Source organism: Schistocerca nitens, chromosome 7, assembly GCF_023898315.1.
Source record: "Schistocerca nitens isolate TAMUIC-IGC-003100 chromosome 7, iqSchNite1.1, whole genome shotgun sequence".
Taxonomy (NCBI): domain Eukaryota; kingdom Metazoa; phylum Arthropoda; class Insecta; order Orthoptera; family Acrididae; genus Schistocerca; species Schistocerca nitens.
In genome coordinates this window covers 308,434,899-308,439,898 of record NC_064620.1, presented here as the reverse complement: position 1 = coordinate 308,439,898, position 5,000 = coordinate 308,434,899, and the positions used below count along the sequence as shown (strand labels likewise).

The 5,000-nt window shown below is 55.3% G+C and overlaps 1 non-coding gene across 1 annotated transcript in view; it reads right to left on the bottom strand.

Moving 5' to 3' along the window:
• The window catches only part of LOC126197013 (small subunit ribosomal RNA), a 1,909-nt gene extending 311 nt beyond the window's left edge, over positions 1-1,598 (bottom strand). Inside the window, exon 1 of the ribosomal RNA XR_007539424.1 lies at positions 1-1,598. This exon is cut by the window's left edge and continues 311 nt beyond it. This is a non-coding gene — a ribosomal RNA (small subunit ribosomal RNA).
• Between the last annotated feature and the right edge of the window lie 3,402 nt (positions 1,599-5,000).

Genomic DNA, 5,000 nt, shown 5'->3' with positions numbered 1-5,000 from the left:
AGACACGCTGATTCCTTCAGTGTAGCGCGCGTGCGGCCCAGAACATCTAAGGGCATCACAGACCTGTTATTGCTCAATCTCGTGCGGCTAGAAGCCGCCTGTCCCTCTAAGAAGAAAAGTAATCGCTGACAGCACGAAGGATGTCACGCGACTAGTTAGCAGGCTAGAGTCTCGTTCGTTATCGGAATTAACCAGACAAATCGCTCCACCAACTAAGAACGGCCATGCACCACCACCCACCGAATCAAGAAAGAGCTATCAATCTGTCAATCCTTCCGGTGTCCGGGCCTGGTGAGGTTTCCCGTGTTGAGTCAAATTAAGCCGCAGGCTCCACTCCTGGTGGTGCCCTTCCGTCAATTCCTTTAAGTTTCAGCTTTGCAACCATACTTCCCCCGGAACCCAAAAGCTTTGGTTTCCCGGAGGCTGCCCGCCGAGTCATCGGAGGAACTGCGGCGGATCGCTGGCTGGCATCGTTTATGGTTAGAACTAGGGCGGTATCTGATCGCCTTCGAACCTCTAACTTTCGTTCTTGATTAATGAAAACATACTTGGCAAATGCTTTCGCTTCTGTTCGTCTTGCGACGATCCAAGAATTTCACCTCTAACGTCGCAATACGAATGCCCCCGCCTGTCCCTATTAATCATTACCTCGGGTTCCGAAAACCAACAAAATAGAACCGAGGTCCTATTCCATTATTCCATGCACACAGTATTCAGGCGGGCTTGCCTGCTTTAAGCACTCTAATTTGTTCAAAGTAAACGTGCCGGCCCACCGAGACACTCAATAAAGAGCACCCTGGTAGGATTTCAACGGGGTCCGCCTCGGGACGCACGAGCACGCACGAGGCGGTCGCACGCCTTCGGCTCGCCCCACCGGCAGGACGTCCCACGATACATGCCAGTTAAACACCGACGGGCGGTGAACCAACAGCGTGGGACACAAATCCAACTACGAGCTTTTTAACCGCAACAACTTTAATATACGCTATTGGAGCTGGAATTACCGCGGCTGCTGGCACCAGACTTGCCCTCCAATAGATACTCGTTAAAGGATTTAAAGTGTACTCATTCCGATTACGGGGCCTCGGATGAGTCCCGTATCGTTATTTTTCGTCACTACCTCCCCGTGCCGGGAGTGGGTAATTTGCGCGCCTGCTGCCTTCCTTGGATGTGGTAGCCGTTTCTCAGGCTCCCTCTCCGGAATCGAACCCTGATTCCCCGTTACCCGTTACAACCATGGTAGGCGCAGAACCTACCATCGACAGTTGATAAGGCAGACATTTGAAAGATGCGTCGCCGGTACGAAGACCGTGCGATCAGCCCAAAGTTATTCAGAGTCACCAAGGCAAACGGACCGGACGAGCCGACCGATTGGTTTTGATCTAATAAAAGCGTCCCTTCCATCTCTGGTCGGGACTCTGTTTGCATGTATTAGCTCTAGAATTACCACAGTTATCCAAGTAACGTGGGTACGATCTAAGGAACCATAACTGATTTAATGAGCCATTCGCGGTTTCACCTTAATGCGGCTTGTACTGAGACATGCATGGCTTAATCTTTGAGACAAGCATATGACTACTGGCAGGATCAACCAGGGAGCTGCGTCAACTAGAGCTGAGCAGCCGGCCGCCCGGGAGTGTGTCCCGGGGGCCCGCGCGAACACGCAAGCGTCCGCTCAATTATTCTGCAAACAGGAGGAGGCTGGGCTCCCCTGCACGATACACCTCGAAACCCTCTCAGGTCCCGGCGGCGCGCAGCGCCGTCCTAAGTACTTGGTCGGGTTCGAGAGAGGCGCAATCGCCCGGAGATAGGCGAGTAGACGCTTTCAGTGCGACCACCCGTGCTCCCAACTGAGCTTGCCGCTGCCGACAGAGGCCCGGGAGCGTGCTGTCGTGGTGTTGCCGGCGGGAGACAACACGCGGCCACAAACAGTGACCGGGCAGCTCCAACGCCAGCGCCACAGAGGGGCAGAGCCCCACTTGGGTGCCAAAGCGAACTCTCCCAGCACAGCGCACGCGCCAACACATCCGCACAGCTGCGATACAAACCACCTGCGAGAACCGCGGGGGCGACCGAGCAGCAGACGGCGTCGCGGCGCCGAGTGCCGGGCGGCGGCGCATCCTCAACGCACACAGTCCTCAATCGGACCAGCACACTGCAGATGTCCACCGCGCTTCGCACCGGGCCCGGGAGGACCCACTTTGGCCGCACGGCGCCGCGCGCTGGGTGCGCCGGCACGCAGATGCGCCGCCTGCCGCCTCCGTCAGCCGGCGCGCCTGCCACTGGGCGCCCCCACCAGCCGGCTGCCGCGCGTGCGCCCACGCAGCGCGCGGCCAGCACGCCGGGCGCCCCCCCCTCACCGGCCGGGGACGGTCCCACCCAGCCACCGCCGCGTATCGCTTCATACCCACATGCCCACTCACGTTCGTGGGTATGACGGGTGTCGCTGAAGCAACCGGTTAATACCTGTACCGATCGTCGATATCAACGATTCACCTCCAGCGCGAACAACCGCGCAACAACGGATTTCCAGTTCATTTGCGTAACTTGGGCAGCAAACGTAGACATCCATCTACATTTGCGACTTCTACGAGTCTTGCATGCCTGGATGTTGTGTGTCACGACGCACTCCATCAGCATACATACACGCTGCGACGTGTGCACGAAAGAACACGTGGAAGGTGGCCAGCGTACGTATGCGAATGCCATTGCACAGCTGCGAAGCGCATTCAACACGCGAACTCCTGACCGACGAGCTAGAGGTGACAGGAGGGGAGGGGGGGGGGGCGGGGGCGATATACGTCCTATTGCAGTACACAATACAGTGGATAGCGGGACCATGTGGAAAGTAAGCAACACTCGCAAGATGTGAGGGTACGCACCGTAAAATGAATCAATACGCAGAACACCACAGTGTGCGCGAAGTGAACTATGTTGAGATGGTTGCAATTAGGCAACGCTACACGAATTCCTAGATTCATATAACTAACAATTACAGGGCAGGTTAAGGCGCAACGTGGGTTAGGTTAAGGCGCAACTTGGGTTAGGTTAGGGCGCAACGTGGGTTAGGTTAGGGCGCAACGTGGGTTAGGTTAGGGCGCAACGTGGGTTAGGTTAGGGCGCAACGTGGGTTAGGTTAGGGCGCAACGTGGGTTAGGTTAGGGCGCAACTTGGGTTAGGTGAGGGCGCAACGTAGGTTAGGTTAGGGCGCAACGTGGGTTAGGTTAGGGCGCAACGTGGGTTAGGTTAGGGCGCAACGTGGGTTAGGTTAGGGCGCAACGTGGGTTAGGTTAGGGCGCAACGTGGGTTAGGTTAGGGCGCAACGTGGGTTAGGTTTGGGCGCAACGTGGGTTAGGTTAGGGCGCAACGTGGGTTAGGTTAGGGCGCAACGTGGGTTAGGTTAGGGCCCAACGTAGGTTAGGTTAGGGCGCAACGTAGGTTAGGTTAGGGCGCAACGTAGGTTAGGTTAGGGCGCAACGTAGGTTAGGTTAGGGCGCAACGTAGGTTAGGTTAGGGCGCAACGTGGGTTAGGTTAGGGCGCAACGTGGGTTAGGTTAAGGCGCAACGTGGGTTAGGTTAAGGCGCAACGTGGGTTAGGTTAGGGCGCAACTTGGGTTAGGTTAAGGCGCAACTTGGGTTAGGTTAAGGCGCAACTTGGGTTAGGTTAAGGCGCAACTTGGGTTAGGTTAAGGCGCAACTTGGGTTAGGTTAAGGCGCAACTTGGGTTAGGTTAAGGCGCAACTTGGGTTAGGTTAAGGCGCAACTTGGGTTAGGTTAAGGCAGAAGTTGGGTTAGGTTAAGGCAGAAGTTGGGTTAGGTTAAGGCAGAAGTTGGGTTAGGTTAAGGCAGAAGTTGGGTTAGGTTAAGGCAGAAGTTGGGTTAGGTTAAGGCAGAAGTTGGGTTAAGGGATGGTGTGTGTGGGGGGGGGGGTGGGGTGGCGAGGTTCGTTGATAGTGATGGTAGTAAGTGGACGCCTGAGGCACTATCAGATATGTCACGTCAGTTGCACTTGTGGCTCATGGCAGGTGGCGCGCCCGTTCTGTGTTTGTGGCAAAGGAGTGGCACACCTGTGTCTTTCATTCCTGCCATTGTTTATGTGCTGTGAGATGCGGCAGTGTGGTGCTGTTGGGTGCACCCCTGTGTAGGACATGTGTGGGTGTTGGTGGCGTATCTGAGCAATGGTGGTTGTAGGAAGAGTGGGATATTCAGTTTTCTGGTTCGACGTCCCGGTCTGGTTATCATAGTGTGGATGGTGTACTGTGGCCGAGAGGATGCACTGGATGTTGTTCCATGCTGGTACTTAGATGTTGTGTCTGCGTCTGTTACAGGCATAGACTAGTGGGTGATGGAGTGTGTGGGTGACGTGTGGTTGACATTGTGTGCACAGACGTTCAGCATGTATAGGGACAGTTGTATGTGTTATCTATATTCCGATGACTGCGCGTATTACTAAGCACCGCCGTGTATAAGCTTAATGTATGTATAGTCAATGCCTGTTCTATCTCTGTACAGTAGTAGCGGTGCGACTGCACTAGCTAGCTACACCTCGCGGCATCGTCCCCCGGTGTATGGCATATGATTATAAACATTCTGTCTATTAGTCAAAACCGGTGGTGTGACTACGTCACATGTTTGAGGTGGGGGGACGCAACACCGTGCCGGTGGGTCAGGGCTGCGAAACACTTTCCCCACACTGGGGGCTCGGACCCTCATTACTCGTCCCAGTAATATATTGCGGAGCGCACATAGCCATTGCCCAGAGTCTTTGCGACTGCGAGTGCAACGCCCACGGGGACCGACGTGGATGGGGCGGCCCATAGCTGATCGCTCAGCATCGGAATCCGTACAGTGAGCGACGCGGTCGCGCACAGACTTAGAGCACGTTTAGGGACAGCGGGAATGTCGAATATTGGATAAAACTCTTCATGAAACGCAAGATATAGGTGTGGATTGCAACTTACGAGTGCGGGAAACGTCCGCCGTTCATCCGCTGGACTTGC